Source organism: Hordeum vulgare, chromosome 1H (assembly GCF_904849725.1).
Source record: "Hordeum vulgare subsp. vulgare chromosome 1H, MorexV3_pseudomolecules_assembly, whole genome shotgun sequence".
Classification (NCBI taxonomy): domain Eukaryota; kingdom Viridiplantae; phylum Streptophyta; class Magnoliopsida; order Poales; family Poaceae; genus Hordeum; species Hordeum vulgare.
The window spans coordinates 412,462,201-412,482,967 of NC_058518.1; positions in this window are offsets into that span (position 1 = coordinate 412,462,201).

Below are 20,767 nucleotides of genomic sequence, written 5' to 3' on the forward strand. Positions count from 1 at the left end.
ATTCATGACCAGAGAGGTAATGAGTAGCATCAATGATCTGATAATAAACTCTTCCACCAAATAATCCAACTAGCATCAACTACAAGGAGTAATTAACACTACCAGCAACCTTACAAGTACCAATCGGAGTCGTGAGACGGAGATTGGTTACAAGTGATGAACTAGGGTTTGGAGATGAGATGGTGCTAATGAAGATGTTGATGGTGACGAGTCCCCTCTGATGAGAGGAGTGTTGGTGATGACGATGGCAACGATTTCCCCCTCTGGGAGGGAAGTTTCTCCGGCAGGATCGTCCTGCCGGAGCTCTAGATTGGTTCTGCTCAAGTTCTGCCTCATGGCGGCGGAGAATCCACGAAAAAGCTCCCTTCTGATTTTTTTCCGGACGAAACCGTTCATATAGCCAAAGATGAGCGTCGGAGGGGCAACAGGGGGCCCACAAGCCCTCCAGCCCCGGCCACGAGGGTAGGCCGGGCCTGGCAGGCTTGTGGCCTCCAAGTGGCGCCCCCGTGGTACTTCTTCCGCCTAGTATTTTTTATATATTCCCAAAAAATTCCACGTTGATTTTCATGGCTTTTGGAGTTGTGCAGAATAGGCATCTCAAAATTGCTCCTTTTTCAGGCCAGAATTCCAGCTGCTGGTATTCTCCCTCTTCATGTAAACCTTGCAAAATAAGAGAGAAAAGGCATAAGTATTGTACCGTGAAGTGAAATAACAGCCCAAAAAGCAATAAATAACAACATGAAAGCATGATGCAAAATGGACGTATCAAAATCACACTAGGAGAAGCCACAAAACTCCTAGACAATATCATGACAAACTATTCCCAGTGGCACACTGAAAGGTCACCTACTAGTAAAAAGTGCATGCTATAGAAGAAATTAACTCTTTGAGTGCTAAGATGGATGAGTTAATGAAATTGTTTGCTAGTAAAGGTGCTCCTTTAAATCCAAATGATATGCCCTTGTCTTCCTTGATTGAGAGTAGAAATGAGAGTTTGGATGTTAATTTTATTGGTAGGAATAATTTTGGCCACAACAATGCTTTTAGAGGTAACTATATTCCTAGGCCTTTTCCTAGTAATCCCTCTAATAACTTTGGCAATTCCTACAACAATGCTCATGGAAATTACAACAAATTACCCTCTGATTTAGAGAGTAATATTAAAGAGTTTATCAACTCGCAAAAGATTTTCAATGCGTCCATAGAAGAAAAACTACTCAAAATTGATGGCTTGGCTAGGACCATTGATAGAATGTCTCTTGATATTGATGCTTTGAAAGTGAGATGTGCTCCTCCCAAGATCAATATGGATGAAACTTTGAAATCTATGCGTGTTTCCATGAATGAGAGTAAAGAAAGAACCGCCCAAATTCGTGCTAGACATGAATGGCTTAAAAAGGCGTGTTCTCGTGATGAGAATCACGAAGATCTTAAAGTGCTTGGTGTGACTCCAATTGAATCCTTGTTTTCTAATGTCAAACCTAATGATGATGGGGCTGGATATGAATCCACTTTTCTTGAGAAACGCCCCAATGATTTGGAGTCTATCTATCTTGATGCTAAAAGCATTGAAAGTGGAGTAGAGGATATCAAAACTTTGAGTAGTAATGAAATTACTACTTTGGATTTCAAGGAATTCAATTATGATAGTTGCTCTTTGATTGAATGTATTTCCTTGATGCAATCCATGCTAAACTCTCCACACGCTTATAGCCAAAACAAGGCCTTTACCAATCATATCGTCGATCCTATGATGAAATCTCTTGAAGAGAAACTTGAGTTGGAAGTTTCTATTCCTAGAAAACTTCATGATGAGTGGGAACCTACTATCAAAATCAAGATCAAAAACTATGAGTGTAATGCTTTGTGTGATTTGGGTGCTAGTGTTTCCGCTATTCCAAAGTCTTTATGTGATGTTCTAGGCTTCAATGAGATTGATGAGTGCTCTCTTAATTTGCATCTTGCGGATTCTACTGTTAAGAAACATATGGGAAGGATCAATGATGTTTTTATTATTGAAAATAGGAACTATGTATCCGTAGATTTCATTGTGCTTGATATTGATTGCAATCTGTCATGTCCTATCATTCTTGGTAGACGTTTCCTAAGGACTATTGGTGCTATCATCGATATGAAGGAAGGGAATATTAGATTTAAATTTCCATTGAAGAGGGGCATGGAACATTTTCCTAGAAAGAAAATAAGATTGCCTTATGAATCCATGATAAGGGCTACTTATGGTTTGAGTACCAAAGACGACGATACATGATTCTATCGCCTTATGCCTAGCTAAGGGCGTTAAACAATAGCGCTTGTTGGGAGGCAACCCAATGAATTTATCTTTGCTTTTTTATTTTTGTTTTGTTGTGTCCACACCATCATAATTATGTTATGATTATGTTTTTTGTTTTTCTTTTTGTGTTTGAACCAAGTAAAACCTTTATGACTAGTTTTGGTGTTGGTTGTTTGATCTTGCTGAAAAAGACAGAAACTTTGCGCTCACGAAATTATTTTTCATTTTTATCCGGAAAGAGTTTTGAGTTGATTCTATTTTCTGCTGGTGGATATGCCACTTTCCCAAATGATCATAATTTTTTAGAATTTTTGAGATACCAGAAGTATACGAAGTATGCAGATTGCTACAAACTGGTCTGTTTTTGACAGATTCTGTTTTTGTTGTGTTGATTGCTTATTTTGATGAAACTATGTATAGTATCGGGGGCACTAGCCATGGAAAAGTGATAATACAGTAATATAAAACCAATATAAATAGAAATCAAGTTTTCTACAGTACATAAAGAGTTGGTAGTTTGTTTTCTTGTGCTAATGATATCACGAGTTTTTGTTTAAGTTTTGTGTTGTGAAGTTTTCAAGTTTTGGGTGATGTTCTCATGGACAATGGGATAAAGAGTGGAAAGAGCTCAAGCTTGGGGATGCCCAAGGCATCCCAAGACAAATTCAAGGACACCAAAAAGCCTAAGCTTGGGGATGCCCCGGGAAGGCATCCCCTTTTTCGTCTTCAATCCATCGGTAACGTTACTTGGAGCTATATTTTTATTCACCACATGATATGTGTTTTGCTTGGAGCGTCGTGTATTATAGGAGTCTTTTCTTTTTCTTGTGTCACAATCATCCTTTCTGCACACCTTTTGAGAGAGACATGCACTCATCGTGATTTTGCTAGAATACTCATTGAGCTTCGGTTATATCTTTTGAGTTAGGCAATTTAGCTCGCATGTGCTTCACTTATATCTTTTGAGCTAGATAACTTTGCTCTAGTGCTTCACTTAGATCTTTTTAGAGCACGGCGGTGTCATATTTTGAAGAAATAATAAATCTCGATCTTCACTTATATCTTTTTGAGAGTGCTCTTTCTGAGTAACTTGGTAATTGTCTTGTGCTATGAAAGTAGTCCAAAAGATGATAGGCATCCAAAGAGGATATACTAAAAACTTCCATATTCTTGTGCATTGATTATAAAGAGAAGTTTGATTCCTCTCAATTAGTTTTGAGACATGGATTTGGTAATATTAGGGTTATGTTAGTAGGGTGTCGTGAATCTAGAAATACTTGTGTTGAAGTTAGTGATTCCCGTAGCATGCACGTATGGTGAACCGCTATGTTAGGAAGTCAGAGCATAATTGATTGTCATCCTTTGTGTGGCGGTCGAGATCGCGCGATGGTTAACACCTACCAACCCTTCCCCTAGGACTATGCGTTTAACACTTTGTTTGGATTACTAATAAAACTTTCGCAAAAAGTATATGAGTTCTTCATGACTAATGTGAGTCCATGGTATAGATGCACTTTCACCTTCCACCATTGCTAGCCTCTCTAGTGCCGCACAACTTTTGCCGGTGCACAAACCTGTTGGAATTATGCCCTAGAGGCAATAATAAATATAGTTATTATTATAATTCCTGTATCAAGATAATTGTTTATTATCCATGCTATAATTGTATTGAATGAAGACTTTTTTACATGTGTGGATACATAGACAAAACACTGTCCCTAGCAAGCCTCTAGTTGGCTAGCCAGTTGATCAAAGATAGTCAGGGTCTTCTGATTATGAACAAGGTGTTGTTGCTTGATAACTGGATCACGTCATTAGGAGAATCACGTGATGGACTAGACCCAAACTAATAGACGTAGCATGTTGATCGTGTCATTTTGTTGCTACTGTTTTCTGCGTGTCAAGTATTTGTTCCTATGACCATGAGATCATATAACTCACTGACACCGGAGGAATGCTTTGTGTGTATCAAACGTCGTAACGTAACTGGGTGACTATAAAGATGCTCTACAGGTATCTCCGAAGGTGTTCGTTGAGTTAGTATGGATCGAGACTGGGATTTGTCACTCCGTGTGACGGAGAGGTATCTCGGGGCCCACTCTGTAATACAACATCACACACAAGCCTTGCAAGCAAAGTGACTTAGTGTAAGTTGCGGGATCTTGTATTACGGAACGAGTAAAGAGACTTGCCGGTAAACGAGATTGAAATAGGTATGCGGATACTGACGATCGAATCTCGGGCAAGTAACATACCGAAGGACAAAGGGAATGCCATACGGGATTATATGAATCCTTGGCACTGAGGTTCAAACGATAAGATCTTCGTAGAATATGTGGGATCGAATATGGGCATCCAGGTCCCGCTATTGGATATTGACCGACGAGTCACTCGGGTCGTGTCTGCATAGTTCTCGAACCCGCAGGGTCTGCACACTTAAGGTTAGACGTTGTTTTATGCGTATTTGAGTTATATGGTTGGTTACCGAATGTTGTTCGGAGTCCCGGATGAGATCACGAACGTTACGAGGGTTTCCGGAATGGTCCGGAAACGAAGATTGATATATAGGATGACCTCATTTGATTACCGGAAGGTTTTCGGAGTTACCGGGAATGTACCGGGAATGACGAATGGGTTCCGGGTGTTCACCGGGGGGGCAACCCACCCCGGGGAAGCCCATAGGCCTTGGGGGTGGCGCACCAGACCTTGGTGGGCTGGTGGGACAGCCCAAGAAGGCCCTATGCACCATAGGAAGAAAATGAAAGAGAAAAAGAAAAAAAGGGGAGGTGGGAAAAGGGGGAAGGACTCCACCTTCCAAACCTATTTGGATTCGGTTTGGAAGGGGAGGACTCCCCCCCTTGGCTCGGCTGAACCCCTTGGGGCTCCTTGAGCCCCAAGGCAAGGCCCCCCCTCTCCCACCTATATATACGGAGGTTTTAGGGCTGATTTGAGACAACTTTGCCACGGCAGCCCGATCACATAACTCCACGGTTTTACCTCTAGATCGCGTTTTCTACGGAGCTCGGGCGGAGCCCTGCTGAGATTAGATCACCACCAACCTCCGGAGCGCCGTCACGCTATCGGAGAACTCATCTACCTCTCCGTCTCTCTTGCTGTATCAAGATGGACGAGATCATCGTTGAGCTGTACGTGTGCTGAACGCGGAGGTGCCATCCGTTCGGCACTAGATCGTGGGACGGATCGCGGGACGGTTCGCGGGGCGGATCGAGGGACGTGAGGACGTTCCACTACATCAACCGCGTTTCTTAACGCTTCTGCTGTGCGATCTACAAGGGTACGTAGATCGAATATCCCCTCTCGTAGATGGACATCACCATGATAGGTCTTCGTGCGCGTAGGAAATTTTTTGTTTCCCATGCGACGTTCCCCAACAGTGGCATCATGAGCTAGGTTCATGCGTAGATGTCTTCTTGAGTAGAACACAAAAGTTTTTGTGGATGGTGATGTGCGTTTTGCTTCCCTCCTTAGTCTTTTCTTGATTCCGCGGTATTGTTGGATTAAAGCGGCTTGGACCGACATTACTCGTACGCTTATGAGAGACTGGTTTCATCGCTACGAGTAACCCCGTTGCTCAAAGATGACTGGCAAGTGTCGGTTTCTCCAACTTTAGTTGAATCGGATTTGACCTAGGAGGTCCTTGTATAAGGTTAAATAGCAATTCATATATCTCCGTTGTGGTGTTTGCGTAAGTAAGATGCGATCCTACTAGATACACATGGTCACCACGTAAAACATACAACAACAAAATTAGAGGACGTCTAACTTGTTTTTGCAGGGTATGCTTGTGATGTGATATGGCCAACGATGTGATGTGATATATTGGATGTATGAGATGATCATGTTGTAATAGATAATATCGACTTGCATGTCGATGGTACGGCAACCGGCAGGAGCCATAGGGTTTTCTTTAAACTAACGTTTGTGCTTGCAGATACGTTTACTATTTTGCTAGGATGTAGCTTTAGTAGTAATAGCATGAGTAGCACGACAACCCCGATGGCGACACGTTGATGGAGATCATGGTGTGGCGCCGGTGACAAGAAGATCGTGCCGGTGCTTTGGTGATGGAGATCAAGGAGCACGTGATGATGGCCATATCATGTCACTTATGAATTGCATGTGATGTTAATCCTTTTATGCACCTTATTTTGCTTAGAACGACGGTAGCATTATGAGGTGATCTCTCACTAAAATTTCAAGACGAAATTGTGTTCTCCCCGACTGTGCACCGTTGCTACAGTTCGTCGTTTCGAGACACCACGTGATGATCGGGTGTGATAGACTCAACGTTCACATACAACGGGTGCAAAACAGTTGCACACGCGGAACACTCGGGTTAAGCTTGACGAGCCTAGCATGTGCAGACATGGCCTCAGAACACATGATACCAAAAGGTCGATCATGAATCATATAGATGATATGATTAGCATAGGGATGCTTACCACTGAAAGTATACTCAACTCACGTGATGATCGGACTTGAGCTAGTTTAAGTGGGTCATGAACCACTCAAATGACTAGAGAGATGTACTTTTTGAGTGGGAGTTTAGCAAGTAATTTGATTAAGTTAAACTCTAATTATCTTGAACATAGTCTAAGTCCACTATGAATATATTTGTGTTGTAGATCATGGCTCACGCGACAGTCACCCTGAATTTTAATACGTTCCTAGAGAAAGCTAAGTTGAAAGATGATGGAAGCAACTTTGTAGACTGGGCTCGTAATCTTAAGCTAATCTTACATGCTGGGAAGAAGGATTATGTCCTTAATGCTGCGCTAGGAGATGAACCACCCGCTACGGCTGACCAGGATGTTAAGAACGCTTGGTTAACACGTAAGGAGGACTACCCAGTAGTTCAATGTGCGGTCTTGTATGGCTTAGAACCGGGACTTCAATGTCGCTTTGAGCGTCAAGGAGCATATGAGATGTTCCAGGAGTTGAAGTTTATCTTTCAGAAGAACGCCCGGATCGAGAGGTATGAGACCTCCGATAATTCTATGCTTGCAAGATGGAGGAGAATTCGTCTGTCAGTGAACATGTGCTCAAAATGTCTGGGTACTCAAACCGTCTAGCTGAGCTGGGGATTGAACTCTCGCAAGAGGCTATCACTGACAGGATCCTTCAATCACTGCCACCAAGCTATAAGGGCTTTGTGTTGAACTACAACATGCAAGGGATGAACAAGTCACCCGGCGAGTTGTTTGCGATGCTGAAAGTCGCAGAGTCTGAACTCCGTAAAGAGCATCAAGTGTTGATGGTGAATAAGACCACTAGTTTCAAGAGAAACGGCAAAGGCAAGAGGTTCAAACGATAAGATCTTCGTAGAATATGTGGGATCCAATATGGGCATCCAGGTCCCGGTATTGGATATTGACCGAGGAGTCACTCGGGTCATGTCTGCATAGTTCTTGAACCCGCAGGGTCTGCGCACTTAAGGTTAGACGTTGTTTTATGCGTATTTGAGTTATATGGTTGGTTAACGAATGTTGTTCGAACTCCCGGATGAGATCACGGATGTCACGAGGGTTTCCGGAATGGTCCGGAAACGAAGATTGATATATAGGATGACCTCATTTGATTACCGGAAGGTTTTCGGAGTTACCGGGAATGTACCGGGAATGACGAATGGGTTCCGGGTGTTCACCGGGGGGGGGGGGGCAACCCACCCCGGGGAAGCTCATAGGCCTTGGGGGTGGCGCACCAGCCCTTGGTGGGCTGGTGGGACAGCCCAAGAAGGCCCTATGCGCCATAGGAATAAAATCAAAGAGAAAAAGAAAAAAAAGGGGAGGTGGGAAAAAGGGGAAGGACTCCACCTTCCAAACCTAGTTGGATTCGGTTTGGAAGGGGAGGACTCCCCCCCTTGGCTCGGCCGAACCCCTTGGGGCTCCTTGAGCCCCAAGGCAAGGCCCCCCCTCTCCCACCTATATATACGGAGGTTTTAGGGCTGATTTGAGACAACTTTGCCACGGCAGCCCGACCACATACCTCCACGGTTTTACCTCTAGATCGCGTTTTCTACGGAGCTCGGGTGGAGCCCTGCTGAGATTAGATCACCACCAACCTCCGGAGCGCCGTCACGCTGCCGGAGAACTCATCTACCTCTCCGTCTCTCTTGCTGGATCAAGAAGGCCGAGATCATCATCGAGCTGTACGTGTGCTGAACGCGGAGGTGCCATCCGTTCGGCACTAGATCGTGGGACGGATCGCGGGACGGTTCGCGGGGCGGATCGAGGGACGTGAGGACGTTCCACTACATCAACCGCGTTTCTTAACGCTTCTGCTGTGCGATCTACAAGGGTACGTAGATCGAATATCCCCTCTCGTAGATGGACATCACCATGATAGGTCTTCGTGCGCGTAGGAAATTTTTTGTTTCCCATGCGACGTTCCCCAACAAAACCCACCATATACCTTCCTCAAAATAGCCACCATGCCAACCTATTATGGCATTTTCATAGCCAATCCGAGATATATTGCCATGCAACTACCACCATTTCGTTCCATGACTTGTGCCGTCACTTACATATTGCCATTGCATGATCGTAAGATAGCTAGGGAGATGTTTCAACGTCATACGCTAAGCTAGATCGTTGCACATCCCGGTACACTACCGAAGGCATTTCCTATAGAGTCATCATTGTTCTAAGTATTGAGTTGCGAGTAAATAAAAGTGTGATGATCATTATTATTAGAGCATTGTCCCATGTGAGGAGATAAAAAAAGAGGCCAAAAATTCCCACAAAAAATTGAAAATAAAAATGAGAAGAGGCCAAAGAGCCCAAACAAAAAAAAAACAAAAAATGAGAGAAAAAGAGAGAAGGGACAATGCTACTATCTTTTTCCACACTTGTGCTTCAAAATAGCACCATGTTCTTCATGATAGAGAGTCTCTTGGTTTGACACTTCCATATACTAGTGGGAATTTTTGTTATATAAGTTGGCTTGTATATTCCAATGATGGGCTTCCTCAAAATTGCCCTAGGTCTTCGTGAGCAAGCAAGTTGGATGCACGCCCACTAGTTCTTCTTTTGAGCTTTCACACACTTATAGCTCTCATGCATCCGTTGCATGGTAATCCCTACTCATTCACATTGATATATATTGATGGGCATCTCCACAGCCCTTTGATATGCCGAGTCAATGTGACCATCTCCTCCTTTTTGCCTCACAACCTCCACCACACTCTATTCCACCTATAATTGCTATATCCATGGCTCACGCTCATGTATTGCGTGAGAGTTGAAAAGGTTTGAGAAATTAAGAGTGCGAAAACAATTACTTGGCCAATACCGGGGTTGTGCAGGATTTAAATTCGTTGTGTGGGGATGATGGAGCATAGCCATACTATATGATTTTGTAGGGAAAACTTTCTTTTGCCTTGTTATTTCAAAAGTTCATGATTACTTTCCTAGTTTGCTTGAAGTATTATTGTTTTCATGTCAATAGCAAACTATTGTTTTGAATCTTACAGATCTGAACATTCATGCCACAAGAAAGAAGTTACAAAGGAAAAATATGTTAGGTAGCATTCCACATAAAAAATTCAGTCCTTATCACTTCCCTACTCGAGGACGAGCAGGAGTTAAGCTTGGGGATGCTTGATACGTCTCCAACGTATCTATAATATTTGATGGTTCCATGCTATTATCTTGTCAACTTTGGATGTTTTGTATGCATGAATATGCTATTTTATATCTTTTTTTTGGGACTAATCTATTAACTCAGTGCCAAGTGCCAGTTCCTGTTTTTTTCGGGTTTTTGACCTTTTTCAGAGGAGAATATGAAACGAAGTCCAAACGGAATAAAACCTGCGGAATGATTTTTTCCATAACAGAAGACACGCAGGAAACTTGAGAACCAAGGTAGGGGACCTCGGAGGAGGTCACAAACCACCCAGGCCCGGCCTAGGGGGGGGGGCCTAGAAGGCTTCTGGGCCCCCGGTGGCTCCCGTGCCCTAGTTCTTCCGCCTATAAATTCCCTAAAAATCTGAAACCACGGAAGAGAGCCACAAAAATACTTTTCCGCCGCCGCAAGCTTCTATCTCCGCAAGATCCCATCTGGGGCACGTTCTGGTGCCCCGCCGGAGGGGGGATTCGGACACCGAGGGCTTTTTCATCAACACCATTGCCTCTCCGATGATGCGTGAGTAGTTCACCACAGACCTTCGGGTCCATAGCTAGTAGCTAGATGGCTTCTTCTCTCTCTTGGATCTTCAATACAAAGTTCTCCATGATCTTCATGGAGATCTATCCGATGTAATCTTCTTTTGCGGTGTGTTTGTCAAGATCCGATGAATTGTGGATTTATGATCAGATTATATATGAATGTTATTTGAGTCTCCTCTGATCTCTTTTATGCATGATTTCGTATCCTTGTAATTCTCTTCGAGTTGTGGGTTTCGTTTGGCCAACTTGATCTATAATTCTGGCAATGGGAGAAGTGCTTGGTTTTGGGTTCATACCGTGTGGTGACCTCACCGAGTGACAGAAGGGGTAGCGAGGCACGTAGCCTGTTGTTGCCATCAAGGGTAAAAATATGGAGTTTATATCTATTGCATGAATTTATCCCTCTACATCATGTCATCTTGCTTAAGGCATTACTTCGTTTGTCAAGAACTTAATACACTAGATGCATGCTGGATAGCGGTCGATGTGTGGAGTAATAGTAGTAGATGCAGAAAGTATCGGTCTACTTGTCTCGTATGTGATGCCTATATGTATGATCATTGCCTTAGATATCATCATGACTTTGCATGGTTTTATCAATTGCTCGACAGTAATTCGTTCACCCACCGTAATACTTGCTTTTATGAGAGAAGCCTCTAGTGAACACTATGGCCCCCGGGTCTACTTCACATCATATTTTCAGCTCTACACTTCTACTTTGTTGCACTTTCCTCCATCAGATCTCACCTTGCAGTTAACCGTGAAGGGATTGACAACCCCTTTGTAGCGTTGGGTGCAAGTTTGCTTGTTTTTGCGCAGGTACTTTGGAGACTTGCCTTGATACTCCTACTGGATTGATAACTTGGTTCTCAAACTGAGGGAAATACTTACTGCTACTGTGCTGCATGACCCTTTCCTCTTCAAGGGGAAAACCAACGCAAGCTCAAGAGGTAGCAATGCATACCATGTCTGGCATGTCGATGCCGCTCACAGGGCGTACCTTGATGCTCTCATAAGTGGCACACAATTTGTTGCATTCTTGTTGGATCACCCTCCATCACTTTGAAATGGAAACCCATCCGCACATGCTTTGCATTTGGTACGTCGAAAACTTCTTGAGTTCATGAACTCACGATGGACACGAATCCAAAAGATTGATGCCTTTTGTTTGGCGCTGACCTTGGGGTCTTGCCCAATGTCCCTCCAACACTCACAAAGGAGCTTGTCCTCGACCTCCGTGTATGCCCTCATCCATCTTCTCTTGCGCTTCGGTTGCATCCCGGTGTCTTGGTTGTCGAGCTCATCCTTGAACAAAGGCTCCCCGTTGATGTCCACCTCATATTCTTCCTCGAGGCCGTAGTCATCCAGAAACATGTGGTCAAATGCGAAGACATCCAGGTCGAGGCCAGCCTGATCTTGCATGAAGGTGGGCTGCATGCCAACTTGATCATAGGTCGACGACATGAATAGCCCACCTCGGCCGTCCTGGCTTTGGGTCTCTTCGGGATCGTAGCCAGCCGTAGTTGTGGTGGCAGAACCTATGGCCGCCTCATCACCGTCGAAGATGATGCTCTGCATGAAGAAGTTGGTCGGCCGGGGCATTCCGTCGAAGAGGTTGTGGGCTCCGAAGAGCATGTCGACTGACACTTTCTGTGCGCGTTTCCTTGGCCCACCGTATGACGAGCCACCAGAAACCAGTGTGGTGTTGAGGTCAAAGGGCACGTGCGCGGGCGTGGAAGGCCCCACCATGATCACCTCCGGTGAGGATTCCTCACAGAGGCGGGAGGCTTGCAGGTAGATGTGGAAGCAGAGAATCGACCGAGTTGTCTACGAGCGGGGCGACTCTGGCAGTGCCATTCGAGGGAACGCAGACGAGCATGTCCTGGCCCCGGCCAAGACGGTGTTGACGAGCCCATGCTGGCGAGGGGTTAACCAAAGTTACAATAATGTCTCCCTCGTTGCCACCGCGACGCGTGCAACGGTATCCCCCTGCTGCGTTGCTACGGCTATGTCCGTGGCGGCCGCTGCTTTGTCCCTTGCATCCACCGCGTGCCTCTGACCCTTTCTCATCGCTGACTCCCTAGACCGCTCCTCGGACGTTAGATCCTTCTTCTTCTTGGGCGCGGTGGCAATGTTGTGTGGGGGGAGGCTTACCTTTGCGGGACGGGGCGGTCGTGATGCCGAATGAGTTGTCGGAGGCGAGGTTGGCGGCTGCATCGAGGTCGTCGTCCATGGCGAGCGGCTGTGAGCGCGCGTGGGTGGGAGGGTTTTGGGAAAGTGATGGAAAATGGTGGAGGCTATGCCACCGACTAGCGGGCTAGGGAGAGTAGTTGGCGCGCAGCGCACGTCCGTCTTGTGTCCGTGTAGACGCAAATGAGGCTAAAAAATGAGCCGAAAATGGATCGGCAGCGGATGAAAATCGGTCGTGTCTTTGATTGGGTCGACGCGTTGGGATGACTTTTTTGTCCGCCACGATCCAAATAGACGTGCGCGAACGAAATTAATCGATTCGTTGGAGTTGCTCTAAGGGTGCACACGCCTTGACGAAGACAAAGGCACCGAAGAGGCTGCACACTGAACCCGGCCAGAGCATTCCACGCCGACCCACACAACAAGCTGTCATCATTGAGCCTGGCTTGCCACGACAGTGCATGGAGAAGCCGAGAAGGCCGCCGAAATCGAACCCGGTTTGGCATCCAACATGCTCCGATGCGTGGAGTACCAAGTTGCAGGCTAGCGTGCATTGTGTTCACCTCGGTGATAAAGCTCGCATGGCTATGGGCCGATGGAAGTTGCCACTACAAGATGCGCGTTGCACATCCACACGGCCATCATGCATGCATACGCTCTCGTAGCCAGGTGCGGTCGCATGAGTTCCTAGGCGGCGTATATATACATCGCGCATGCAACATGCGTGTAGTACGCACAAAGCATCAGACTAACTAACTGACACTTTTCTTGTGGGAAAAGCATGACCGACAGTTCCAAAGCAAAGAACAATATGTACGCATAAATAATAATAATAGTAATAATAATAATAACGATAAGTAGCAGTACGAGTAGCAACATCACCATGAGCATCAACATCAGCATCAAGAACAATAATAACAACAACAACAACAACAACAACGACAACAACAACAACAGCAACAGCAATAACAATAGCAACGACATCAACAACGAGAGTAACATCAACAACAACAACAACAACAATAGCAGCAACAGTAACAACAACAACAACAACAACAACAACAACAACAACAACAACAACAACGACAACACCAACAACAGTAATAGCAACAACACCAACAACGCATCGCCACCACCACCCCCACGACCACCATCAACAACAGCAGCAGCAGCAACAACAACAACAACAACAACAACAACACGAGCACCACCACCACCAACAATAGCAGGAGCAGCAAAATCATCTTCATGATCAACAACAACAACAACAACAACAACAACAACACCAACAACAACAATAAAAATAACAGCAACAACAACAACAAGAACAACAAGAACAACAACAACAACAACAACAATAACAACAACAATAGCAGCACCAACATCAACAACAGCAACAACAACAACAACAACAACATCATCATCATCATCATCATCATCATCATCATCAACAACAACAACAACAACAACAACAACAACAAAAATAACAACGACGACGACGACATCAACAACAACAAAGCAACAACAACAACATCAACAACAGCAGCAAGAGCAAGCGCAACAGCTGCAACAACAACAACAACAACAACAATAATAGAAACAACGACAACAACAACAACAACAACAACAACAACAACAACAACAACAACAACAACAACAACAACAACAACAACAACAACAACAACAACAACAACAACAACAACACCACCACCACCAACAACAACAACAACACCAACAAAAACAACAACAACAAAAGCAATATCAACAGCAAGAGTAGGAACAACAACAACATCAACAACAACAACAAAAACAACAAAAACAATAGAAACAACAACAACAACAACAACAACAGCAACAACAGCAACAACGAAACAACAACAACAACAATAATAGCAGCAGCAACAACAACAACAATAACAACATCAATAGTAGCAACAACAACAACATCAACAACATCAAAAACAACAAAATCATCATCATCAACAACAACAACACAAAGGAAGTGTGAATCTAAGGTCTAGCCAACCCAACTTCCAAAAACAAAGTCTACTACTCTTGTCATGCGTCAAACATGCATGCCTTGGCTCCTAGTTTCACTAGTATCTGTACCAAGATGGTCAATGCCTTCACTATATGATTTTTGCGCTTCTTGAAGCCATCTACTCATCACTAGAATAAGAACATTGATATACCGGAGATCCGAATTTGAATGAAAGAACCAATCAAATAAAAATGGTCAAGAAAGCACACAAGAGCACAACAACTAACATCTAAGGAAGGGGGAAGGACCAACAAACATAATGTAAAAGGTGACAAAGGAAGCAAAGACAATTAAGTATGTGCCCCCACTCACACAACAGGGCACACAAAACTTCACCCTATGAAGTTGCAAGAGTATATTGAATGGAAGGGGTGAAGATTCTAAGAACAATTAAGAGCTACGTGTCGAGTGGGAAGGCAGAGATATTATTGGGTAGTTCTCTCACACTAGCGGTTGAAGGTGGAGGCATACATAGAGCGAGGAGAAAGGCAATGGAACAAGAGGTAAAGAGGAGGAGCGACACACGATAACCCACCAATAGCGCGTGCACACACACACGCCCACACACACGAGTGAAAAATGAACAGGAAAGCCAAAAATGGTGGTCATCATAGGAACACAGAGGAACCTACCTACCAGGCACAAATGATTTTAATGGGGCAAATGGTGGTCGTCATCGATGATGCATCAAACTTTGCCATGAGAGGGAGCGAGAGAAGGGACATTGGTAGGGCATGATTGTAGGCGTGTAGGGGTTCCCTCCTCCCGATCATTGTTAGCTAGATAATAGTGCCTCCAATAAGATGGTGTGGTGGGTGGGCCTGAGCCATCTTGCACGTGAAGGTGGATGGGGACACCCCACACCATAAGGCATGTCTAGTAGCAACGAAACTGGTTACAAGCGGCAAACGAACCAAATGTGAGAGAGATATGGGATAAATAAGTTATTGGCATGGGGAGTCATTGATATTTTTTGCTTGGAAAGAGGCTAACACTATGATATGTGGGTTTGTAGACAAATTGAGTTGACGGTGAACCTAGGAAGAGACCAACATGTTGCGAAAAGGATCTCAACATCACAAATTGAAGTGATTTAAGAAGAATAAAGGAGGAAATGTTAAGATGCAAGTAGACATCATTGACGACTGCAACGAGTTGGGGGGTGCATCACGAGACTATTCTACGAATTGAAAAGTGAAATCGAAACAATTGAGTCAATGCTTTGTTTACTAAAGATAAAAATTGCACTAATGTCTTTATTATTAAGGGCATCTCTAATTCCCGAGATTCTGAAACCACATGAAAAATAATACATGATTATAATGCCATGCCCATGTGAATCCTATAAGATTTTTTATTCGGCCGCTCAAAGGGAAAAAACAAGTGATTATTTTAAAGAGTTTTGAGTGGAAGCTAAATTTCCTTTTAAACTTAGGCCTCATTTGGTTCAGAAGATAAGGATATCATAGGAATAGGAAAATTATAGGAAGTGAGATCACATGTATATCAGATCCTATAGGAAAATACATGTTCTTTGATTAATAGGATATTTTTCCACTAGGTCTAGACTAATGTTTTTTCCTATGAAATACAAAGAATTGGTTTCTATCATGTCCGGGAATAAGATTATAATCCTACATGCCAAAGGGCTCGAAATAAGTTTAACCTATCAAATTTCCATCCCGAAGAATACTTATAAAATTCCTATAAACCAAGGGACGTGCTAAGGATTTTTTTTTGGGGGGAAATCATGCAAGATCCAATCCTATACCCATATATAATTTTTTTCTAAAGATTTCAATCCTCCATAATTATTTTGAAAATCATTTAAATCAAGCAAGCCCTATGTTTATAAGTTTTTGATTTAGCGTGCGGTGTGAGTCGAGTATACACACTCGAAGTTATATACGGTGTATTTTGCCCGCCCGCTAATTTAAGGAATATAAAAGACAAAATTACTCTATGGTCCGTTACAAGAGTAGCGACAATTTAAATAATTTTGCACGCATGTAGCCCACCCAACTTAAACATATACTATAACACTAATCTTCCTTGAATTGGAGAGCCCACATTCAATTGAGGTCTTCAATTGACATCGTGACACCTGATTTTGACCTGGTCAACAATTTCTCAAAGCTCTTTCATTTAATTATTTTACTTATACCTCTATAACACTATACTCCTTAGTTTTAAGGAGTTGCATTTAGTTGAGGTCTCCAAGACTCCAACTAAAGTTGTGTTATCCGGTTTTGACTGGGTCGACAATTCCTCAAAACTCTCTCGTCCAAATCATTAGACAAATATATTATGCTTTCTAATGAGTTTGGTTTATTATTTTGACTGAACTAACAGTTTTTCAAATCAATCAACATCAACTGGCCTGTAGAAACATATCAATCACGTCCATGCAATAGTTGACGTAGAAAGTTTTCCATATATATAAGGTTGGTTAGTATATAATATAGAATCACATCATGAAATGCCCATCAAAGTACCAAATTATAAATAAAAATAAAACATACTATGTCATCTCCCCCACACATCAAATGAAATATTTCATTAGTTTCAAAATATAAGGGGAATTAGTTTTTTGAAAAGTCAAATTATTCAAATTTGATCAAGTTGAGAGTAAAAATATCGACATCCATAATACTAAATAAAAATATATATTAATTTATTTAAAGGTAAATCTAATAATTATACAACAATTTGATACTCCGGATTTCGATATATTTATCCACAAATTTAATTAAATTTAAAAGATTTGACATTTTATAAAAATAATACACATAATATTTTAAAATAAAATAATTAAAGTTTTTTAATCTAACGATGCAGCAAAGCATGCCAGTCCTTCTGATCTAAGACTACTTCCAAACAAACATTGATGACCTAAGCTAATCGTGTGTGCGTGTGAGAGAGAGAGAGAGAAATTGGAGACGTAGTGCCCACGTGAATGTCTCCCAAACAAACATTCACGTCGAGCCTTCTCCTCTAGGGTTAGCTAGCGCGCGAGTGTTCCTCGATGGGCACCGTCGATTTTCCAACAGTCTCGATCCACGTGTTCTGTATTATGTTTGGACACTTTCTCTCACTATCTGCTCGGAAGGCGCGTAAACAAATCACGCGATGGAATCGTGTCAGTTCTTGGTCAAAATGGCGACGTGAACAGCACACCATGCATGCCTATCTTTTTTTTGAACACTACACAATGCCAATCTAGCTACCGTAGGAATATTACCACAACTTCAATGCACGCTTTCATGTCACAAAAACTAAGAAAAAAAATAGCAAAACACCTATTGTCGGTGGCATCAAACAAGAATGCTACTAATTAACGGCTAACAATTTCTTCTTTAAGAATGAAACTTTTGTCAAGGAAGGCACCTTGAACAGGCAGGTTGTCGTGGTATCGATTCCGACAATAGAAAGAGGGTAGGATAACGGAGCATGATCTATCAAGATGCATATTGGTGACACGGTGGTTTTAGCGAGTTCAGGCCTCTCACAGTGGAGATAACAACCCTGCGTCTCGTGCTCCGGAGAGGCTTTGTTTTATCTGTCATGCACATGAGTTACATGGTGTAGAGAGAGCCAGAGCTCGAGGAAAAGAATGAGCGTGAAGCAGGAGAAGAAGAAGATGTCCTTAGCTATGTGGAGGGGGGTGGCTTATATAGAGTGCGCCACCTCCTCACCTCTTATGTTACAAGATGGGGCATTGATGCCATAATGTCAGCCCACTACAGATGTCTTGCCGACTGTTGGTATTTGTATGACCGAGTGAGTCATACGGCCGAGTGGTTGACTGTCATCCGAGTGAATGGAATGTACTTGTCTGAGTGGATCCGTACCGAGTGGATTAGATGTTGTCACGATCCAGTAGGAATTTCCCTTGTAGTCCTTAAACTAATAATGAGGTGCCCTTGGGTAGGACGTATTGGTCAGACCTATGACCCTACCCTAGGGCTATATTCCCGTCATTAGCCCCCGAATGGATCAGGGTCCGAGTGGTGAAGGTGTCGATGTAAATCTTGTAGCAGCAGAGCGAACTTGAACGTGCTTCAGGGCCTTGCAAAATTATGCGTTGATTGAAGTCTTCATCATTCGCCCTGATCGATTCCGCTGAGTAGTACGTCCGAGTGAACTTAAGAATTGAAGTAGATCCGAGTGACCAACATGATCTTGAGACCCTAACTGATTGTTGGTAGTCGCTTGGAGTCTGTTGAATCTGTTGAACTTGAATGTTGTTGGTGGACCTGACCAAGCAGAATGTTTCTTTTTTGTATTTCTCTTCCTGTGGGGGCACGCTCAGTGCACCCACTGGGTGTAGTCCCCGAGCCTCTGTCGGACTAGATGAGTCTGGCAGAGGGTTTAAGACTTCCAGTGCTTGTCATGCTGAATGTTTGTTGAATCTGCATTATATGATTTCTGGATCAAAGTCAAGTCTCCGAGTGTATTTTTTAACTTAGGCGATACGGGGTCGCAGCTAAGTTCCCGAGTGTGGAGCGTGTCTGTACTCGGAGTAGTTTTAACTTAGGCGATACAGAGCCGCAGCTAAGCCTCCGAGTGCGGAGCATGTCCGCACTCAGAGTTGTTTTTAACTTAGGCGATACAGAGTCGCAGCTAAGCCCCCGAGTGTGGAGCATGTCCGCACTCGGAGTAGTTTTAACTTAGGCGATACAGAATCGCAGCTAAGCCCCCGAGTGTGGAGCATGTCCTCACTCGGAGTTGTTTTTTAACTTAGGCGACACGGAGTCGCAGCTAAGCCCCCGAGTGTGAAGCATGTCCGCACTCGTAGTAGTTTTTAACTTAGCCGATACAGAGTCGCAGCTAAGCCCCCCGAGTGCGGAGCATGTCCGCACTCAGAGTTGTTTTTAACTTAGGCGATACGGAGTCGCAGCTAAGCCCCCGAGTGTGAAGCATGTCCGCACTCGGAGTAGTTTTTAACTTACACGATACGGAGTCGCAGCTAAGCCCCTTGAGTACGGAGCATGTCCGTACTCAGAGTTGTTTTTAACTTAGGTGATACGGAGTCGCAGCTAAGCCCCCGAGTGTGAAGCATATCCGCACTCGGAGTAGTTTTTAACTTAAGCGATACGGAGTCGCAGCTAAGCCCCCGAGTGCGGAGCATGTCCGCATTCAGAGTTGTTTTTAACTTAGGCGATACAGAGTCGCAGCTAAGCCCCCGAGTGTGGAGCATGTCCGCACTCGGAGTAGTTTTAACTTAGGCGATATAGAATCGCAGCTAAGCCCCCGAGTGTGGAGCATGTCCGTACTCGGAGTTGTTTTAACTTAGGCGATACGGAGTCGCAGCTAAGTTCCCGAGTGTGGAGCGTGTCCGTACTCGGAGTTGTTTTAACTTAGGCGATACGGAGTCGCAACTAAGTTCCCGAGTGTGGAGCGTGTCCGTACTCGGAATAATTTTAACTTAGGCGATACGGAGTCGCAGCTAAGTTACCGAGTGTGGAGCGTGTCCGTACTCGGAGTTGTTTTAACTTAGGCGATACGGAGTCACAACTAAGTTCCCGAGTGTGGAGCGTGTCCGTACTGGGAGTAATTTTAACTTAGGCGATACGGAGTCGCAGCTAAGCCCCCGAGTGTGGAGCGGGTCCGTACCCATAGTAGTTTTAACTTAGGCGATACAGAATCGCAGCTAAGCCCCCGAGTGTGGAGCATGTCCGTACTCGGAGTTGTTTTAACTTAGGCGATACGGCGTCGCAGCTAAGTTCCCGAGTGTGGAGCGTGTCCGTAGTCGGAGTTGTTTTAACTTAGGCGATACGGAGTCGCAACTAAGTTCCCGAGTATGGAGCGTGTCCGTACTCGGAGTAATTTTAACTTAGGCGATACGAAGTCGCAACTAAGCCCCCGAGTGTGGAGCAAGTCCGTACCCGCAGTAGTTTTAACTTAGGAGATACGTAGTCGCAGCTAAGCCGAGGGGTGGCGCGCGGGGCAGCCGAATGATGAAGACGTGCCACACGGAGTGGCGATGCGCATGGCCTCGAAGTGAGGTAGACGATTCTGGCTGAGTGGCAACGCGCGGGGCGGCCAAGTGATGTA